Consider the following 22,675-nt stretch of genomic DNA (forward strand, 5'->3'; position numbering starts at 1 on the left):
TGAAATGATAATGGACTTGATACCTACATGGCTGCAAGAGAGTTGCATGTCATGTCACTGGGTAAGAAGCCGAGATTCTCTGCATTGAGGCTGCTCAGGAAGAGGCCAAGCCTTCCTCCAAACCAGGCAACATAGTCCTCAGTAGAGAAGAGCTCAAATACTGTGCTTAAGTGACAGAAGATCTGCCCCAGGATGAATCGTCTCACGTCACCATGAGGAAGCTGAGATAGATTACGCTTCAACCAAAAGAAAAAGATATCATTAAAAGTGTGCGATGCAGTTAATATTAAAGGTAGGACTGACTCAGGGAGTCAAACTGAGGGCCAAGAAGTACACTACAGTTCTGAGAGAACTCTACTGGAGACTCATCTTAAGACAAGATGATGTAATTAATTTAATTTGCAAATGCAAAGATTGCTGCTGTGTGTGCAGTTTTGGTGGTTTGTCTGCTCGCTTGCATGTGGGGCTGCAGTGACCGTGCGTCCAGGGCTCGCCTCTTCCTGGGCAGTTAAGGGTGCATGTACACAAACTGCCTGTGTATCCTGCATGTGGCCTATAGGTACAGGCTCCTGGGGGATCCTCTGAGGATGCTCATGGCTATAGGCAGTGAAGGATACAGGGCTCTTACTGTTTGATCAAGGAGACCATAATACAATGCCTACACAATGACTTCCCTGACATTCTTTCCCTGAGACTTGTTAGTCTTTGTGACAACACTGAAATTCATACCGGGTTAAAGAGTGGCAGTATTGCAGAGAATCTGTATCCCTCCCAGGATGGGACCCAGGCTAATTAAGAGTTGTGGCCTCTTCCTACACCTGGAACCTCAGCTCCCACATCAGTATGCACTTCATGTGTAAACTGTTTTATTCCAGCCTCTTAAACAGGGGGTGAAGTTGCTACCTGCTTTGCAGCTGCATTGAATGCATCCATGAAATCCCCAATGGTGCGAGAGCTCAGGGAGCTGAAGACCTTGCCTGCTTTGTCCATGTCACGCAGGACATTGCTAGCCAGCGTGTAAGCTGCCAGTTGCTCTGGGCTGAGTCCTGCCACAGCGTCAACCTGTGAAATCAAATGTTAAAACTACTGGCCTTGCCTTATGGCAGCAAGTATTTGCTAGCTGTGAAAGGCTGTCAGGCAGGATTCGGGCCTTGCACTGGGTTCTGTCTTGCAGAGTTACTTACAATGCTGAAATCTCCGTTCATGTCAGTCAGGTCTGTGTATGTAGCCAAGGAGCTGAAGGAGCCCAGGTTTGTTTGTAGCCAACCCAAGCTTCCCCTGGTGTTCTCAACACATGGACCACCTTTTAAACAAAGCATAATTCAAGGGTGATATAACCAGCAGTTCAGTCCCCTGGTTCTCCTGTGGGAACAGTATGACTGTGCTGATACAGGAGTTGCCCAAAATGTCTAGGTGCCTGAACCCCTCGGTGATAGCCGCAGCACTGAAGTGACTAATGTCCAACATGTACCTTTAGACCTGTAAGCAGCTGGTAAGGAAGTAGCATTCCCATACCTTTTGGCAAAGGCGTAGGGATCAGAATGTTAAACTGGGGAGATTTTCAGATATTGTGGGAATGGCAGCCAGAGGGGTACCAATGATGGTCCAAGTCTCAGCTGGTGAGCTGCCACTGCAGTGAGGAGCAATGATTAACGCCAGGGCCTGTCCTAGCCTCAGGGAGGGAAGACAGCTGCTCTGCAGACACTTTTGTTCTTCTTTCCTTGCTATAGAGCAAAAAGCAGTTGACATCTTCCAGTTTTAACTGGATTGTCTTTTTCATGGGTAAATGCCCAGTGTCCCCTAATTTTGTGAGAATGTTACTGCTTCTGACAGAGATGCAGGGAAGTTACAGGAGGGAGAGAGTGTGGGACGCCTTCAGCATACCTCCTTGGGAAGCCTTAGCAGACAGGTAGCTCTTTGCAAAGCTGTAAACATCCTCGTGGCTAGCGGGGGACATCTGTTGAAAGCTGCCTTCTAAGCCACTCATTCTGTGAGGGAAGGGAAAGCAGGAGGTTCATTATAGCAGTAAAGTCTTGTTTTTGGTGACTGGTCACCAGAAGTTTGTAACATGATTGCACACGAGAGCTCTGCAGTCTATGGCTTTTTTTCTCAGTGGTAACAAAACTTCTTTAATTTGCATTGTTAAAGAAGCATCATTATACCAAATTTGTAGTTGGATAGAGATGACACAGCACTGGTCAGAAACTGGAGCTGTGAGAGAATGAAGCTGTTGGGAGTGAAAACGTGAAGGAAGGGTGAGCCTGGGATTTTAAGAGCCACGATATAATTTTGTTTCTGTATTCAGACAGGATCAAGCAGGGCAATGGGAATTCTCTTGCTATGTGCAAAAGCTCAAGTGAAAAGAAAAGTTGAAGTGAATGCAGGCAATAGAGTACTCACATAATTTGGTATATTCCACAAGGTATGTTCCTTGGGATAGCTGCAAGGGCAGAGGCGTTTATGCTGCCCAGCCACAAACTGAGCTTGTTCTGGAACCAGTCCTTATATTGGGAGACGCTAAATGTAGTGAACTGGCCTTGGATTTTGCGAAAGATTGCACTAAACATGGCATCTCGGACTTGCAGGTTTGGCAGGGATGGTAAGCCTTGCTGCAAGAGAAAGCAAGTAAGAACACAAATCAGCTGTGACCAGAAGCTATTTCCCAGCTATTGCTGTAGCAAGTGTGTGGTCTGGGTGCAATAAAGCATTTGACAGGGGAACCAGCTCTGGGAAGATATTCTCTAGGTCCATATGGGTTGAAGCCCAGTAGTTTCTGCAAGACACTGTTCTCGCAGTTCACTGTGTACTAAAACGACATCCCTACGCAAGGGTTGGTATCTCACCTGAGAAGCAGTAGTCACAAACTCAGCAACAAAGGCAGAGACGTCCAGAGCTGGCCTGCTCTCCAGGGAGACCAGGAGGGTTTCAACCATGCTGGTATCATCCAGGACTCCGGGGTCAAAAAATACATGGGCAAGCTGGGTAGCAGTGAGATTGTCCCTTACATTGAACTGCAAAACCAATGGGACACGATCAGAGAGAAGTAAAATATTGCTAACAGGCAGAGACCTAAGCTATAGAGTTGGCTGGATTCCCCGCATCGGGAAGAAGAGTTCTGCTATAGCTGGAGCAATGTCTATTTACTGAATTAGATTATCTAGGAGTGCGCTCAGCCTTGTGCATGCAAGGCAAAGCTCTCAGGTCTGAGTCAGAAAACAAACTAACCCCACTAAAATCTGTCATTAATCTGGTGAAATCTTCATAACGAGCGTTGGCTGCGAATGCCCCCAAGTTCTTTTGCAGCCAGTCCAGACTTGTTTCCTGTCCCAAAGCACACGCAGAACCTGCAGCACAGGAGAACAAGAGAGCGTCACTCGCCTTCCCTCGTGGTTTGTTAGAATGCATGGGAATCCTCATAACCCATTTTAGATTTTGGCTCTTGTTACCTGTCATGGTGTGTTGGCTTTCAAGGAAGGTCAGCAAAGCGCTGCAGATGCCTTGCTGATTCATGGGCAACAGGGACATGTATGCCTGGCTCAAGGAGGACACACTGTGGAGGGAAATCACACAGGAAGGATTTAATTACTGCTTTCCAGCTAGTGCCATGATGCTATAGATGGGAGAGATGTTACTCCAGCATGAACAGAGTTTCATGAAATGAAAGAGAGGAAGAGGAAGGGAAAGCTTACTTGTTATTAAATGGCACATTGCTTAATTTCTTACTGGCTGTGATCTGTATGTGAAAGACTGGACTGCCAAGGGTGTTTGAGAGATCTGTGCCCCAGGGCAGGATTAACTCTGTGCAGATGTTTGTCTAGGCTGTTGTCAGAAGTCTTTAGAGACTGTGATAGTACAGCCTCCCCTAGTGATCTCTTTGTGTGCTTCATGAATCCATTAACCCCCTGAACAGCTCATGAAATGGGTAATTAGCCTCACTCCCTGTGTTGCCAGATTCATTTCAGAGTGTTTTCTGAATAGCCAATATAAACTGCTAGATCTGAACCATTTGCTATAGATACAGAAGTCCCATACAGATGCAGAAAGCAGAGCTGTGCCATAGCAGTGCATGAGAATCAAGTTGTGCCAGAAACGGGAAATTCAGGACCAGATTGGAAATGTCTGTTATGGGCCCAACCCTGCTGTTTGTTTTCCTGTGTCTTTCCTGGGTCAGAGCAGGACTGTTGTTGGCAGCATGGTCTTCCCTGCTTTGCATGGCCCAGACGTGACTGTCTGTGCAGTTTCCTTCCAGTGCTGCCCTTTGGAGTTTATTTCTCAGCTTAATCTGTTTCATTAGGCAGGATATTTCCTGTCATCTCTTCCGGATATTTTTTCATCTTACTGCTCCTAGTTGCACTGTTTTACAAGCAGCTAAAATCTATTTAATAGAAATGATAATTGACTTTGTACTGTATTAGCAAATGTTTTTATTTGCTTTTGTGCAGTTTTACTCAAAGGAAGGAAGATCTGACCCTGGCTATTTTGTTTGCTTGATGGAACATTTCTGTAAATGGTACTCTCTTGCACGGATGTTCTTTAGCACACCACTGCCCTGGCAATTTCTCGCTCTTTCCTGACAATCCCCTTTTTTATTTTGCACACAGTAAAGAGGACGCTTCCCTTGTGTACTTACAGAGCTCTGAAACTGTCACAACCAGAAATGTGGGACAGGAAGAGTTTGGTGTCCTCCTTGCCAGCACTTGGCAGTAGCAGAGTGAGTCTTGCAAGGAAACGAGTCCATTCAGCAGGGCTGAAAGCTGGAAATTCTGCCTCAATGTCTCCTGTGAACTGGGTGAGCATCTTTTTCCTCACATTGTTATTCTTAATAGTGGTTATCGCCAGCTGAAAGAGAGAAGTAATGAGCATCAGTGAGAAGGCAGGATTAAAAAGAGACCCCAGTACAAAGCCACAGGGAATAGCATTGTAGAAGACGACTCTGAGCGAGTCCCAGAGAAGGGAAGATGCGTCTTAGGGATGTCCTGTGAACCTGCCATATAGGCAGCCAACACCAAGGGATAGTTATCAGAGTCTCAGCAGGTGTCCCTGAATGGTGCAGGGATACTCTGCCACTCCAGGGCTCACTGGTGGCACTGTCTGTACGCTGACCTCTTGTGACCACTCAAGCACAGGCAGATGCATGTCTCAGGTGAGAAGTGGCTGTGAGGATCTGCTTCCTCCACAGGGCCACAGATCATGAAGTTCAGTAGTTCTGCTTGGTACAATCTCAGTGTTGCCATGAGCATGCACTTGAGTATCATCCAGCCATTAAGTTTTGGGCGCTGGCGTTGGAATACTTCGGGCCAAACAGCCATGATGAGAGGTTGTACCTGATATGCTTTGTTGCAGTTGTTCACACTTTGAGACAAAAGCTCAGAAATTATCTTTGAAGGTGTCTTTAAGATTCTGGATAGCTGAAGTCCCACACTGCATGGGTTTACGCTGGACTTGCAGTGTTAATACCCCTACCTGGGCTGCCCCTCTGTTGAGCTGGTCTAAAAACTGATAGATTTCCTCTGATGGTTTGTTGTGTAGTTTTGCAAGGATCTGACACATCTCCTCTTCCTCATTAATGGCATCAGATGAAAGCGTCAGGGATGCTAGTTGTGGTGGGGATAACTTGTCCAAGACATCCATCTGTGAAAAGGGACACAAAGCAGATGGCAAACTTTCTAAGCATGTGAGAGCGATTTGTAAATGCTAGTGCTTCCACGAAGACTCAGGACAAATCTGCAAGGCTGGCACGTACACAGGACTTGTAAAGTCCTTTTTCCATCAGGATGTGTACTATCCCATTTCTGAATATTACTGTAGCTCTGCAAGTGCCACTAGCCAGTGAAAAGCAGTAAAAACGTTTGTGATAATTGGACACTAATGCCAGAGTATTTTTTTACGGAAAATGACCCATCACCTCTCATGCTGCGTGGAGCATAAAGGCATTGCAAATGCTGGCAAAGTAGTGTGTTTCATGGTGGAACACCGCCATGTTCTCACAGCGGATGCTAATGAAAAAAAAAATTAAACATACTTACTCCCACAAAGTGTTTGTTCCAAGTGACTAAGTCCTGATACTCAGCATATTTGCTAAAATTTCCAAGATTTACTTCCAGCCAGTTCTGAGTACTTTGGGTTGCACTGCCGCATGCAACACCTGGAAAAATAATGACACTGGGAATGCTGGGGACTACATATTCCTCCCTGATGTTCTGACTGGAAACCCTAGTCACTCCTGCAAATTCCCATTAAATCTCTGCAGATAGCAGAATACTTTGAATTCACATTGGTATGAGAGAGACCAGAATCTTCGTGGGCTTGTTTAACAGTGTTGGGCAACCTAATGCTGTGGCTGGCAATGGTTAAATTTACTAGCGAGCCATCCGAAATACAGGAGGGGTTGAGTTGTGAGAATCCCGTCAGTAAGAGGAAAAGGCCATAGTGTTGGAGCAACAATGTAAGTATATCCTTCTGTTCCCTTTCTTGTCATTAAGAGCACCTCAGATATTACTACAGGAATTTCTGCTGCTTCTCCAGCCAAGAGCGTGCTGGAAAGCTTTCAAAGGACATTCCCAAATTAAGACTTTTTATGCCATTACCTGATTTCACTTTTGATGTCAAGAAGGTTTTACAGAATCCAAAAACATAGGGAATGTTTTCTGTGGGGATGCCAGCATAGATTTTGTTGAAACCCTTCAACCTGCAGGAGGGAGTGTCGGGATGGTCAAGGGAAGTATTTTAATTTAATCAAATCGGAATTTTCCAATAACAAAAACCTTTCTATTAGAAAAATTTCAACAGCTTTCATCGTTATTCATTATTGCAAGACCTTCTCAGAGAGGTTGTTAAGAAGTAACTGCAAAGTATCTTCAGATCAGACTGAACATAGCCTACCTATATGATAAGGCCATTTTTATTTTAAAAAAAGTATGCTCTCTACTTGGTGCAGTTGCTTAAGATAAAGGTCACAGAATTGCTAAGGCTGCTCTAATTAAAAACTCGTTGAGTTTCAGTGTATTTTGCATGCAAGCCTGAAAACACTGAGTGTTTTACTGTGGTTACTTCTGCTTTTCAGCAGGAGCATTACACTCTGCTTTAGGAATATGTGAATGTATTGCCAGAAAGTCATATACAGCGTAAATAAATAGAAATGCTCAGTTAAGATGAATGTGTATGGAATGGATGACTTACATTTGCTGATAGGAGTCACATGAAATATTGACAGGTATCTCTGCAACAATCATCTCATTCACTGCGTGCAACACATTTTGTAGAGCATCTTGAAACCAGTCAGCAAAGCCACCAGCTTTCATTTTGGGAAAACTAGGAGCTATTTTATGCAAGGCACTGCTTAGTAGGAGATGGGCAAGGTCACTGTTCTGAAGCTCCACCTGCAATCACACAACACCTTTTCAGTATAGTTGACATGTAATTTATCATGAGCCTTCCGCAATTTAAGATATTGTTCAGGATTATTTCATATCTCTCCCTTCATGCGTGGGAAGTCACTGTAAAGGTGACTGGGTTGGTAGCATCAGGTGAGGGACCCAAGCAGGGAGCTCTTGGAAAGAGCGCATAGTGCTTGTTGTAGGTCTGTTTTTCCTGAGCTATACTCAGCTATACTGATACTTCCCATCACATCCTGCTATGGCTAGTATAGACCCTTGGAGGAAGAATAGCTTGGTGTCTAGACAGAAAACCAGAAGATTGCTACAACCCCAGGCCTTTAAGGAACAGTTCTCCAAGGATTTGACCTGTAGCCTTGTCTCAGGCAGGTTTCCCTCTGATGACAGAGTGAGGCTGTAGGACGAGCCCTTCTTTTCGACGGTCAGGGCTGGGGTTTGAGTATCAGACATCAGTGGGCATTGATTCAAGTAGCTGCAGTGTTTGGGTGGAGAAGCTTTGGAGCACAATAAGGGAAGTTACCGATGCCATGTCATTCAGCGTGGCAAAGAACTTAGCAAGATCTGATGGTGTGCGTAGGTTGTCCATGATGATGATCATGCTTGTTTCATCAGCCAGAGCCCCTGTTTCCAGTGTTAGTTGTGCCAGCTGAGCTGGTGACAGCTTTTCCAGAGCTGACATCTGAGAAGGAACACAGAAACACCTGTATATTTATAACAGGGATCACTGTCAGTGCTATGGCAAGAAGTTACGGATCAGCTATGTTTATGTAGAGAGGAGCCAACAATACTTAGATACAGCAAGCTTCAGTATGTGACCTACCCCATTGAAATTTGGATTGAGTGAAGAGAACTCATGCAGAGTGGCGTGGGCACTGAAATAGCCATAGTTGGCAGCTACCCATGTGCTGCTGTTTGCATTTGGGGAACAGGTGACACCTGAAATACAGAAGAGCCCGCAGTCAGTACACCAGTCAGCAGTTTCCCGAGCTGTCGGTTAGCCTGGAAACAAAACCTGTCTAGTGATGGGACGGGAGGAACATCAGATCCACCTCAGCTGGATTCAACAGGATGTTAGAGTGAGGGGAGCAAGCGCAGTACCTCGGAAAGCATCTTGTTGTCCATTGCCTGTCTAATTTGTGTTAGGACTCTCATACCACTGTCCATCACTGTAGCATCTAGGGACTTAACATGTAAAATTAGTTGCAATAACAAGATCCTAGTGGACTTCACAGAGGGTCTACACAATTCCCTTTTTGCAGTTAAAACACTCCACTTGTGTGTAGTTTTTGGGTTAGAAGATTGCAACCCAGGAAGTATTTGCCAAGCACAAAGATTAAATTCTACAATGGGAGAAAAAGAAAAGCTCTTGAGTAGCGTGTGTGTGCTTACCTTGAGTGTTACGGTAGGCCTCCAGAAAGTTGTGTATTCTGTGATAGATGGAGAGTCTCTGGTCGTCTGTGTAATGCTCATACACTCTGTCCATTGCTTGCACACTGTATCAACACAAGAGCAGAAGTAGGGTATGGGCCAAACATCTGCAGAGAGCACTTTCCCTTTGGAGGAAAAATTCAGGTGCATACGAAACATGAGCTGAAAGTACTAATGTCAGTAAAACTGAAATGTTTAATTTCATCTGAATCAAACTGTTCCTTTTCTTCCTTGTTCCCTTGGTAACCTCTTGGAAAATAAAATGAAGGTATACTCAGACATTTTATGCTAATCTGATGAATGGTTTTGGCTGATGCAAAACTGTTGTGAAGCTCAGTACGCTAAAAGCAGTAAGATGTCAGATACTCTGGGGAAAGAGACCCTATTGGTTTGACGGGGTAGCGAGAGCTTGGCCACCCTTAGGGAAGCTGAATGCTCATGACTCACAGGTTTTGATGAGACTGGCAGTCAATATCCAGAGGCAGGAGCTGCAGATAGTTGGCATTCATAGCTGGCAGGAATAGCTGCAGCTCCGAACCAAACCAGAAGGCATATTCGTTGGCTGTAAAGGTGCTGAGTGGTAAAGATTTAAAAAGCAAATCGAAGAGCAGCTCACGAATCCGGGGGTCAGGAAGGACGGTGAGATCCCTCTGGAAACACAACCAGCACAGAAAAATTGATTTTAGCAATTACTGCTTTCCACAGGTAGATTAAACTCCCTAGTGGCAAGAGAGGTTTCCTCTTCTCCCCATCACGTGGTGTGCAGTTTTCAGGAAAGCCACTGGTGTTTTAGCATGAATGCACAGTAGTGCAATGCAGTGTAACACTGGAGTAATGAATTTTGGAACTGAATGAGATTATTATTGTAGTGAATTAATGAAATAACTGTGCTCTACATTTTCCAGTAGATAAGCCATTTGACCACAGCCTTAGCTAATGAAGATTGTTATTCCTCTTCTGTAAGGGATGAGTTCTGAGTTGAAGGGAAACCAAGGTATTAAATAAATGTGAGAGAAAATAAATAACCTTTTTAAATGAGTAAGGTGTCTGCAGTGTAGCCCATAACATGCATAAGAATAATCACTTTGTCTGGATACTCCTCTGTGAAGCCCAGGCATGTGAGCTCTAACCTAGCAGTCTAAAGCCCAGGGTTTACATTGCTCTAAGAAGAAGAATTTGTCTCCGTTGTGGCATTTTTAGTATTTCTGAGACTTGTAACAGGATGCTGTTCTCTGGGGTGGGAGCTTTTACCGTACCTCTTCTGCTGCAGTGTTCAGCTCCTTTATGAATTCAGTCAGCTCCTCAAAGGAGCGTTTCTCCATCTCCAGCAAAATCTGGACAGTAAGGCGTTCCCTCTTAAAAGCATTTGTGAGAACTGTCATCTCTCCTATTTGTCTGGCAGACAGAAGGTCAAGAACTTCATACTAATGAGGAAACCACAGCAGAAAGAATACAGACTTAGAAAGCCATTTGCTCATCCACTAATTACAGTTCTCAGCCATGTACTAGTTCATTGTTTTATGTTTCTGACTGATAATGACTCCTCAGAGCCCTAAAGCCACCTGAATGTCCCCACCGTGCTACACAGCACCAAGTGAGAGCCTTCCCTAGCCTGGGTGGATAAAAAACGTATTATGTCCTAACACAGAAGACTGAGGGTAATGCTAATCATCAGCTGTTCTAGCTAACTAATGTAATAGCCGTTCTATTCTCATTGCTAATCACATAACTTACTCTACTGAGGTATTAAAAACCTGTGCGGCAATGAGTTCTGCAGAGGAGTGGAAAGCGTTGGGCTAAGAAGTGCCCCTACTTGATTGTTACACTTACATAAAATGCATGGAAGAATCATGAACTGCATTTAATACTAAAAGTCTGGAGGAAGTCCTGATTTCTTTGGCGAGGATCTTCCCTTGGGGATAGTTATGGAAGAGGATCATACCTCCTGGAAGTTCAACTTGTGAAAAACATTCAAAACTTGTGATAACTTTCACAGAGCTGTCTTGAGTGTGGAAACCTTGTAAGAAAAGGTTCTTTGTGAGATTCCTAAATAGTTTTGGGTTTGTCTTGGTTTCTAGTCTTGGAGTGTCAGTGTTGGCAGAAACAAGGATAAGAGGATTATACACTGTAGGGTTATGTCTGAAGGTTATAATAAAAAATTTCAGACAATGTTTTTGACTCACTGAAGTCATACCAGGACTGAAAGACAGCCCCAAATTTTCCACAAACTGTTTATAAATTTTGTGCTGTCACAGCTACGCATGTCCTTACCCCATTAAAGTCCTTGTAGAAGTCAGTGAGGTCACTGTAAGGAGCAAAATGTAAAAATCTGTAGAAGATAAGTTCCAGGAAACTTCGGCTGCTGTCATACGTGCCAGGAAATACCTTTTCTGAGGAAGTACAAGAAGTCTGTCAGTACACTGTGGTAACTGATCTTTTTTGTTGGTGCTCTACAATGTGGCTGAAAACCAGGTCTGTGGTCTGCACTCTCCCTCTGTCCTGAGCAGCTGCAGGCCGTGGGGGATTTGGCACGCAGAGGGCTTTGGGGAGCTGTGGGTGACAGACGGGGCTTGGGGATCCCCGATGGTTGTGGGGCTGGTTTGGGCACAGTGAGCTCCTGTTTGCCGTGCGGTTCTGGCAGCTACCAGGGTGTTCCTGGTAGAGTGTTACTGGGAGAGCCGTGGTGCTGAGGCATCATGGAAGAGAACAGATGCCCAAGTGTTTTGGTTCCTTGATTATAAGCTGCAATCAATATTTGATGTTTCAGAGGAAAGCCAGTACTCTGCCCTGGGAAGCCCAATGACTGAAAGGCTGCTGGGCAACCTCCTCATGTTGTACTTGCTCCTGCGAGTGAGTTCCTCTCTGAACCAAGGAGGGACAGGCAGTTGGCAGAAATTTTAGCACAGATGTGACAAACAGCTACAATTCAAATATGCCATGGAGCATCCCCAAAAGCAGACCAGTACCTGAAACAGCAAGTTGGGATTCCAGGATCCTCTTGATGAAGAGGTAGATAGCATGGGATGTGTTTTGTGGAAGCTCTGGAAAGACATTATCTAGGCCTTGCACTCTGCAAGGGTCAAGAAATAAGATATCAGCCTGAGACTGTAGAGACTTGTAATAAATAAAGTAGTTATTTATGATAATATGTCGTGTAAGTCTTGCCTCAACTGTAATACATTACAGCAATAATGGTAATAACAAGAAGTGCAAAAGGTACAGGCGTTATAAGGCGTGGGAGAGTTGGCATATACCCGCCTCATTCAGAGTATACTGTCCTGGAGCAGGGAACAAAAGGGGTGGCGGGTATGTGAAGATACCTAAGTAGAGCACAATACAGTACATGTATATGTGGAAAATGATGCCTGAATCTCCTTTACTGCAAAAATCAAGCTGAGACTTTTTTTAAAATCCACGTGAAATGCTAGCACTTACTTATGCTGGGAAAGAAGTTGCTAAAATGTGCACTGCTTCCCCTGCCAGAGCTTTCCTGCAGTATGAGTCTGGCAGGCAGCACTCCTCAGCGCATGATACTCACGTGGCTGTGTAGGCTGGGAAGCTGAGGTCTCCTGGGATTAACTTTAGCAGATCTGTGTTTATGCTGGGCAAGAGGAATCTTAGGTTCTCCAGGAACCAGAATTCATAATCAAGATCAGCAAATTTATAAAAGTGCTTGGAAAGGTCCATGAAGAGCGTTGTCAGCATTTCTGTCCTTACTTCATCATTTCTGATGCCCGCAATGCCTTCCTGTGGGGAGTGGAAATGTCTGTTACTTGGGAGCTGTTTGGTGGTGGCACGGTGAGGGGGATGATGACTCCCTTTCATCGGCATCCTTGTTTTACCTGGCACCATGAGCAGGACTTTCTCACACAGGAGGTGCCTGAGAATCCCTGCCTTTTTAAAGGGCAAAAATGTTTATAATGAAAGTTACAATACCTTTGTCAGAGCCAGATTGAACTTCATCAGGAATTCGCTCATTTTAGGCTCTGAGATTTGGGGATTTTCACCCCTCAGGGCATTCAGGACATCCCGCATTGTGGTCACGTTGACCAGCGCATCAGAAGTCAAACCATATTCCACCAGCTGCTCGATGCTCAGCACATCCAAAATTTTGGCCTAGGAAATACTAATGTCAGCCACTGAAGATGAGCTTATCCCCTCTTCTCTAGAACTAGCTGACATTTTTTTCATGATTTTAACACTTCTTTTTGAAAATTGTGTGTGTATGGGTCATGATTTGTAGAGGTTTGCTTATATCCTGAAGTTATTTCTCACATTCTCACAATAGCAAAGCTATTTCAGCACAGGGAAGAATTTCAAAATGCTTCTGTTTTGACTATCTGAGGGTACCCATTCAAAATTGGAGCTTCTTTCAATGTCCTGCTAGTTGAAAACATACTATTATTTCTGATTTTAGAGTTGCTGCGTAGAAGTGGGAATATATTCTATTACAAATCTTAAAATTAAATGCTTTAATGCTCTCTACTGTACAATAAACATTTCTGAAAGCCCCAGTTACCCATATGCACTTAGTGTAGAGATCATACATACAGGGTCAAAGTTGTTGTTGGTTGCTATGACTTCCTCAAGGGCTATATCATGAAAGAAGGATTTCCAGGTGATTTGTATCCATTCAGTAGTGGACTCGGTTGGACCATCTAAGTGGGAAAAAGACACAGTGACTCTCAGGGAATTACCCACCATGGTGTGTCCTTCTTTTTAAACAATACAGTTACTGCAGAAAAGTGGAAAACTCGGATCCCAATTGACTGAAAAGAATAGCTGCCTATTTACTGATACATTGCAGTGTCACTTCTAGCTCAAGAAAAGTCTGAGCCACAGGTCACTTGGAAACCAGTGAAAAGTAAAAGGGAAATACCAGATTATGCTGGTTGGGTTCCTTTACTCCTCCCTAGACATCTCTCCTGACTACTGCTGGATACAGGATGCTGGACTAGACGGGATTTGTTTATTTTCAAAGGGAAATGAGACTTTGTACCTTGAGAAAGTAAAATCAATGTGCAATAAATAGCAATAGAGAGGGAGAAGAAAGAAAAATGAGGATCCTCAGATCAAGTCAAGATACTAGAGATATCCCTTAATCCTTTTTTTTTGTAGTTTCCAGGAATATTCCATCGTGTCTTGGGACAGTTGCCAGAGATCAACAAGGCATCCTGGTGTGAGGTAGCATTGGAAAGACAGCATTTTGCCACTTGGACAGCCCTCTAGTGCACTAGTGCTCGCCTTTGTGTACAAGTCTGTATTGCTGTTGTTTAATACATCCTGGGAGTCTACCAGCTGAGCCCCTGCTTTCCCGAAAGAATCTATTAGCTGGAATGTGTGGCTTCCCAGTGTTACCTTTCAAGATCTGGAGGTTCCGTGCAATCCAGAGTGCTACATCTCTTCTAGAGGACTCAGTCATGTATCCGTAAGTGTTATCAAGCGCAGTAACACTGGGTGGACAAGAAAAAGGACCCAGGTGAAATACACGGGATGACGGATTCTTTGTAACTTCCTTTAACCGGAGCCTTGGACAAGAACAGTCTCTTCTCCAAGATATTGTGGCCAGTTCCTTCACCTGGAAATTTCTGCTGAGGGACTTAATACTCCATCCCTATTGTACATATAGCATCTGTGGACCAAGGCCAAGATTTGATATGGCTCAGCTCTGTAACTTCATCTCAGACTTCTGAGAAAATTACTAAGGTGTGGGTAAGAGCTGTGAAAAAGTACCCAGACTAGGGCCATCCAGGCTGTGACAGCATGTCATCTGTCTTTCAGATTTCAACCTGACGCCAAAAGGAACAGTGTTGCCCTGTTTACTGGCTGAAGAGAGATCCCAGCCATGCCCAGAAGACTTACACAGCAACTAAGGAGTCATAATCCTGTAGCACAACGAGGGCGAGGGTTGATTCATTGATGACAGGACTCAGGAAGTGCAGCTCATTTTGGAAGGTGATGTTCCAGTCAGCAGCAGTGTATGTCTTCATTTGCTCAGACATGCTGGTCAGGTATTGCAGGAGGAGCAGCTGAGCAATGTCATCATTTGGCAGGACTGTGATCTTACACTGAAACAAAATTATGTGATGAACACATTGGCGCTAGGGCAATCAGAACTGTAATGCTGCAGCTGGGGAGGGAGCTCTTTAAATGGTTTTCTAGGCCAGAATTTTGGTGAATTCAAAATAGGAGTGAACAATACTCTGAAGAGTGCAGTCTCTGTCACTGAAAGGACCTGATGTATACAGATATTTGAAGATCACTGTTGTAACAGTGTACTTTCAAAATTACAGTATTTGCAAAGCCATTTTTTCAACTAATAACTTAAGATCGCAAGTCTCTGCAGGGGAGATGGAGATTGCAGAGAACACGGGTAGCATCTACCATGCTTGCAGCCTTGGTGAACTGTGTCAGAATCATCTGAACATCCTCAGCTTCGCTTTGCTGGAAGAACTGGACAAGCTGGACTGCTGCATCCATATGGGTCAGTGTGTCCGAGTATACCATCATGTCACCAATCTGGGTGGGAGTGAGGAGGTCCAAAATGGCATACTGGAGAAAGACAGAGGAATTGAATTCTGTTACCCCATACCTGGGCAATTTAATTTCTATCCTTTCTGGCACATCCTCTCTTGAGTGCAAAGGCAGCCTGGATATGTACAGACTTACCGCATCAAAAGGTTGGTGGTAGAGTGAAACCAGTTGAGTGTAAGGTGCTTCTGTGCAGAATTTTCCGAAGAACTGTAATAACCAGTCTCTAGTTGTGGTTTGGGTGGAGCAGGTGGGACCTACGGGGAGGGCACAGAAAAACAGGTAACAAGGGAGAGTAGATTCAAGTACACATCAGTACCCAAGATTGCCAAAGCACCTTGAAGGCAAAGGAAAGCGTTGAAGTCCCTGACTTTGATGGCTTTTGCATCAGCCCTCCAGTGGAATGCTCTGCCCTCTTTTATTTTCATACTCTGAACAGGAATGAGTTCTGAGAAGAAACACCTGTTACTTAATCGAGCAGTTTGGAAGGTATTGAGCAAAGCAAGAGATTGATTAGCTCTGTCCCACAACTTGCAGAGAGTGACAAGGCTCACAGAGAATTAGTTGAACTGATAGGGATTACCAGTGAGCTCAGACTGCTGGGTGAGGAATGCCACAATGTAGTTATATACGTCCATTTTGCCAGCCGTAGGGATTTCAGAGAAGACTGTATTGATCCCAGTAATTCTGTAGAAGAAAGAAACCTGGAGTAAGTGAAGGACTCTTGGGAGCCAAGCACATTTGCTGAATAGCTGTCATGAAATATGCTGGGGTTGTTCTCTCTGGCTGCCCTGGAAATAAATATATCAGAAGAGTCAAAGTAAAATATTGAAAGCCTGGCTTCATTGGTGCCTGGGGAGTTTGTCATTGGTTTTAGTGGAGGCAAAGCGAGTCTGGATTGGGGTCTTCTAAATGTCTTGTCCCAAGAAAATGTTTGAGTCCAATTAATACCTGCATTCAGCAGCTTGTGGGCTAATACATAAAGTAAATAAAAGCCAAATAAAGTGACTTGCCAAGACATGCAAGACAAATGAGTGAGAAGAGTGAGAGTTACTTCTGGCCTTTTTCTGTCACCATGGCACCGTGTTCCCTCCTTTTGCAGTTCATTCACTGCACTGAATTATTCTTTTACTAAATGGCTTAAATCTCAAGTAACATAAAACAGCCTCAGACAGGGCGGCCGTGACTCACAGAGACTTGTAGGAACTGCAGGACATGGTGTTGGGGATGTCCTGAAGGATGGTGGCATGAATGCCTGGCAGAACAGCCACGAGCCTCTTCTGAAACCAAAGGTGATAGTCATCATCTGTGAAGGTGGGGAGCGCAGAACGGAGCTGTTCCACTGTTCTTGCCAACATGGTGCGCTTCACCGCCATGGAGATATTGAAGGTGTTGGTGAAAGGCTGCAGCAGGAACACAAAATGCAGCCGTAAGGCTTTGGGAGAATATTTGAAAACTAAAAGAGGAATATTTCTGGGTGATGCAGTTTCTGTTTCTACCCCAACAGTAATAGCAAATCATGCAACATCCATAAGGATTTTACAGCATTGTAACAGTGCAGCCAAGACCTGACTAAATTACTGTGAAGCATCAAGTTACACACAGGCAAGATTTCTAGCAAAATCAGCATAGAAGAATAGAGATTTTTTTTTTTATGTCCCCACTTTGATCTTCTGCAGCAGGGAAATGCTTTGAAACTAATTCAGCACAGTAGGAGAAACAAACTTTTGTGTTCTCCTCTAGACCTTCAGTTTTCAGGGATGTCAGTCTTCTGTGTTTGGGAGTTGTTTGAGGCAGCCAAGCTGGTATAGCTCCCGATGCTTACACAAGATAGAAGAGGTTTTCTGAGTTACTTTTGATTTATGATACTAAATATATTCCCTGACACCTCAGACTCTTTGCACAAGTCCTGTGTTTTATAGCACAAAATATGTGCTATATAGCACTATTTTATAGTTCAGTTCCTACTGAGCCTCAAGAAATGGCTTGGTCAGCTGTTTTCTTTGCCAGGTGTGTTATTTTCACTGTCATGATTGTTTTCTTTTCTAGTTTCACGGCATTATTGTTTAAGGGAGAATTACAGGTCTGACTCTCACCCCTTTGCTACTCTTCCAGCTGTCACCTGGTGGCTGCTGCACCTTGTATCTTGGTGCAGGCTGTCGGCGGCCATCAGTGGTAGTTTAAGTGGATATGCTGGGCTAGGAACTGCGACACCTGAGAAATGGGCATACAGTCCTTTCTGCCAGCTCTGCTGCAGAGCCTTGAACAGGACAGGGGATACCAGATATCAATTGCTTTCTGCTCTTGTTGAGCTTTGTTGCCTCTCAGAGAATGCTGAGCACCCTGCAAAGCCAGGCCCCAGGGGAAGACTGAAGGACCCAGCTGATGTGACAAAGCTGCTAAGCATCTGAAGCTCCTGCTGCCTCCAGGAGGTGCTTCCAATGTCTCTGTGAGTATAGCCCAGATAAGACTCTACCTCCACACTAGACTCCTGCTTTCTCATCAAACAAGGTGGGAGCAGCTGGCTTCTGAAGAGTTTCATTGTTTGCTATTTTAAGCAAAAGACATTAATAAGAGTAGCAATTATGGTTTCTGCAGGCCAGAGGCTAGCTTTATACCATTCTAGGCATGTGCTTCATCTTCTGGATGAATGCAGAGAATTAAAGACAGTTGCTCTGGTACAAAGCTAGCTTTCATAGTCCTGGGAAAAGCTTAGTCATGATGCCATAACCCAGTAGGAATTCTTCTCTCTGTGGTCAGATCTTACCTGAGGGGGAGAGATCTGCAGGGTCTGAGTCTTGCAGACTGAGACTTTGCCTATCTTCTGTTGGCTTGATGAAAGGTATTGTATTTACAAGGAGCCAAGAAGGGCCCTTAGCTAAATATTGTATTGGAGGAGCCTCAGCAAATAACTGGGCACTGGGTGCACAGTCAGAACTATGTATGTGGGAGAGGAATTGCTACAGCCTGAGACAAGGACAAGTAGTAAATTTATGTGAATTGATATGATGTAAATTAATGGTGCTTTAGGGACCTCTTTGAGCCTTGTTCTTTTACAAAGGCTGGAGATCTGGCCTGTGTCTTTCAGGCAGTCCCAGGTGGGAAGGGGTTGGTGGCAGCTGTGTCAAACCCAAGCACAGACTATGTGTGTGAGGAATGCAATGTGCATAATCTCTTTCTGGCCTCGAACCTGCTGCAAGGTTCCCTGGCAAACCTGTTGCATCACCTTCCTTTTACTCTAGGTTACTGCACATTTACCATGGGAAGACTTCTGTCCTCGCAAACCTCTCCCACTGAGCCCCATTAACAAGCTGTCTGCGGTTACCTCCTCTAAAGCAGAGTTAAGCTCATCCCAGAAAGCGGCCAACTCATGGAGACCCGGCAGCTCGGTTAATCTGTCAAAGATTCGTTCAATGTTGGCAACAGAGCTGAACACATCTTGGGACAGCGTTAACTGGGCAAGCTGGATGGCAGTCAGGTCCTCCAGGTGCGCCATCTGGAACAGAGACAGAGAGAATTAATTATAAATATACATTTGTATTTTCTTGAATTGACACTGTTGGCGTGTGTGTCTGCAGCTTTCCTGCACACCTTGTCCTCAAGGACAAGGACTCTTTCTCCTCTGGCAGATGCAGGTTATGATATTTAATGTTCATGATGGAGCAACGGCGTGAGACTGAGACAGACTCTGTTCTATTTTTTGTAGTCTTGAAACAGGAGAGAGTATTTGCATCAGAAGTGTTAGATTTTAATGGAAAAGATTCATTTTTGAAAGGCTAGTGAGAGATTGTGGGTGTTTGCTTGGCCCAGGTGAGCTGGGTAGCTCTCAGAGCTGCTTCTCTTGTTGGGGTGAGAGTGAGGCAGGCCCCAGTTTAGGGCGGGCATACACTCCATGGAAACATCCCTTCGGTGCCCTGTGGAAAACAAACCGAGTTGTCTGATAACCAGCTCTAAACTCTTCAAAGACAGACAGAGAACCTGGATGAGATACGGAGATTCTTTGGCTCCCGTGCAGGTGCCCTAGCTCTGCACCCATCCTTTCTGCTGGATGTTGTGTTACGGCAAAATGAACCAACTACACAGGGATTGTTGGAACTGAAATGCAGGGGAATAATCAGAAACTGTAGCTGAACTCTTCCTGTAGCAGAGGGGAAAATCCTGTCTCTCCTGAGGAGGATGGAAAAATTGCCGTTGTTTCTAATTAAGGAGGAAAGGGCAGCACGTTTTCATTTCCTGTTTGTTGTTCAAACTATTTTGTAATACTCTCTGTCTCTCAGAGTATAAATCCCACTATGAATTGTGTGACTGTCTAAAATGGAAATAGAAGTAGTTTTGCTCTATGGTGGTAAAATGTCACCAAGTGTCTAAATCGGTAGTCTTACCCCAGTAAAGTTTTCATAGGCAGCAACAAAGTCTGTGATGTTAGCTATGGATCTGAATCTCTGGAAGTTGAGAGTCATCCAGTTTTCATCCATCTGACAATCTAAAATGTAGCAATTACAAATTATTCATGTTGCAGTTTAAGACTCACAAAACCTAAGATCATTCCAGGGTATTTATGGAAATGATAGAGGAAATATTTCCATTTATCATGTGTCTAAGCAGTGAATCAAACTGGTTTTAACCAGGTTGGCTCCTGTCAGTGCAGTTCCTGGAAGACTGTCACAAAGTGGTGTCTGGTAATTTCATGGAAATCAGGACACGGCTGCTTGGTTACTTTTCAACTTTTATTCCTTATAAACATCGTAAGACAAGGATGTTGAAAAGGAAACGTAATTCAATGGTGCAGTAAGTCCTAAAAGCAGTTTGTGCTTGTAATAAGGACACAATTAATGTTATTTTAAAAAAAAAATTGCCCCTCTCTCCAGTCAATGAGCAAATCTGATGTTGCTCCTTTGCAGGAACAAGGGCTGCTCTCCATTTCATATCGGGACAGCTGCACTAAGGTGGAACTGGCTTACTGAGGCATAATTGGAGTGCAACATTTACAGTCTACAAAAACCCTGGCTCCAAATTATTGAAAACTCCTAGGCACAGGAGGAATCCAAATGTCAGTGAGGTCTGAGGGACGCCAGGCGCCTGAACAAACTCAGAGGGAGGAAAAAGCTCACCTAAGTGAGGAAGAGTTTGGACAATCCATTGGGTTATGTCAGTCTTTTTTTCTGTTGTCATGTCATCAAACGCATAGTCCAAACCTTTCACTCTGCAAGACAAGGAGAGAGAAGACACATGTCAGCATCAGTTATTTGCTGTGGCTTTCACAGATCCAAGCTAATAACGTTTTTAGCACAGACAGACAGAAATGTCTTCTCTGATGGGACGGATGAATTCACAGCCCTTCCTCTTGCTTGTCAGTCGGATCCCTCCCCGTAGCCACAGTGACATTCTCCTTTACAGTGCACACAGATGAGAGAAACTGAGCTGGACTTATACTCACATCACTTGTAAGAGTGGGCAGTCACTGATAGCAGGCAGTGTCATTAATTCATCGTGAGTGATGGAGCCTAGATACAAGGTCAGTGTCCCATTGAACAGGGATTCCAAGTCGGTTCTTGTCATTGAGGCAAAATGTGGCTTCAGGATCTGGAAAATGCCTTTGAGCATTATGTCACGAACCCCAGTGCTTGTTATGCTCTCCATGTGCATCTAGGGAGAAGAATAAATGGGAAGTGATGCACTACTACAGTGTGATGGAGATGCTTATCTTTGGGTCTCTGTCATTATGTGTGTTAGTGTGGCTTTGTTCTCACAGAAATGAACAGCAGATTTCATGATGCAGGGCTGGGTAGTGTAAATGAAAATGTGCTGGGTTTTTTTCTTTTTTTTTTTTTCTCCCGCTGCTTAATCTGAGAGACTTGATAATTCTGCTTATTTGGAATCGTGCCATTATATTGTTTTATAGAAATTTGCTTTGGAGAAATCTACAGATGATTGTGCAGTCAGGAGCAAGAGCAAATGAAAATGAGACCCAACAAGAGGAAGGATGGTGCCCATAGAAAATAGAGTCTGCAACTGGAGGAGCTCTCTTACCTGTGCTGCAAGAGAATTAACTTCATGCAGAAAGGTGTGTAGATCAGAGACATTCCGGGTTTGGAGGGTTTTCATAATCTCTGTAACATCTGTCTCTGCACTGGCCCTGGTGTTTTCGGTTAGGATACGGGAGGTGATGAGTAGCTTTCCTAGCTGCACTGAAGTTAGCAAATCTGTCACCTCAAACTAAAAAGGAAAGGAAAAGAATGTCATCCGAGAGGCAGTTAAATGCTCCCACCAGCTCTTGTCTTTCTGCATGTGAGTAGCCACTCAGAAGCTTACAAATAACCCCAGGCCAACGACTGTGCCTTACGGCCATTGCAGAGCGACACAATGGAGCAGCCTTGTGGAAACCCAATGGGAGCTTTGCTCTGCGTGATACCTACTCCGTTGAAGCTGGGATTGAGGCGGAGGAAATCACTGTAGTCAGTGTAAATACTAGAGAATCCGAAGTTGTCCTCTAACCAGTCTCGGCTGTTAGAAGAGGTGAATGTACAAGCTACTCCTGCAAGAGACAGTATGTTGGATGGTCAGAAGCTAACAGAGCCTGTTGGCAGGAGAGAGGGGAAGCTTTGTCTAACATGTCAGACACTCATCTATGCAAGACAGCCAGATAAGCATGCGCTTCTGGAAAAATACCTCTCTATAGGAAGGTGAGGTAGAAATGGTGCTGTAGCCACAGCTGGACCTTGAAAAAGCTCAGAGTGGCTATAGGAGATAGAAAGTGGTGCTCAGGAGTGCCAGTCAAGAGGTTGAAGTTTCTTCCCAATGTCAGATACTAGAATGATCCCACCCTTCTGCAGTTTAGCTTGGCCGTGCTGCACTGCAGAGTACTCCTGGGATAGTTCACCCAAGAGAAGGTGGGGGTCTGCTTGTTTTTGTGAATTTTGTTGTAAACCTGAAATTATGACTATTATTGCTCATGTGTTGCTCAAAAGTAGTGTAAGGTTTTAGTGTTAAAGTGCTTACAGGATCGTAAGAGAAGGTAATATGCAGTAGTTTGTTACCTTCTTTTGCTGCTTGCCCATTGAGAAAATCCATTCTGGCCTGGTATACAGCTCTCTGCGTGTCAGGATATAACTCATGGTGCACAGAATTCAGTCCTTTGTAGCTGTATATTGATAAAAATGAAACATGATTTCAGTGTTTCATATCAGAGTATTTATAAACCATGCTGTACCAAAAAAAAGAAGTAATTTTTTAAACCTAAGATAACCTTAGCCAGTGAGAGAAAAGTAGAACGGTTTTGAACCTTGTGGAAGATTAATGTTCCCTTAAGTGTTGAGGTGCTT

General features: G+C 44.2%; 1 protein-coding gene across 1 annotated transcript in view; it reads left to right on the plus strand.

The window, feature by feature from the left end:
• The first annotated feature begins 4,756 nt into the window (after positions 1–4,756).
• The window catches only part of MSLN (mesothelin), a 62,487-nt gene continuing 44,568 nt past the window's right edge, over positions 4,757–22,675 (plus strand). Inside the window, exon 1 of the mRNA XM_076351203.1 lies at positions 4,757–4,789. The gene's annotated coding sequence lies outside the window, so the exon portion shown is untranslated. The remainder of the gene's footprint in view (positions 4,790–22,675) is intronic.

This window comes from Aptenodytes patagonicus, chromosome 13 (assembly GCF_965638725.1).
Source record: "Aptenodytes patagonicus chromosome 13, bAptPat1.pri.cur, whole genome shotgun sequence".
NCBI classification, from domain to species: domain Eukaryota; kingdom Metazoa; phylum Chordata; class Aves; order Sphenisciformes; family Spheniscidae; genus Aptenodytes; species Aptenodytes patagonicus.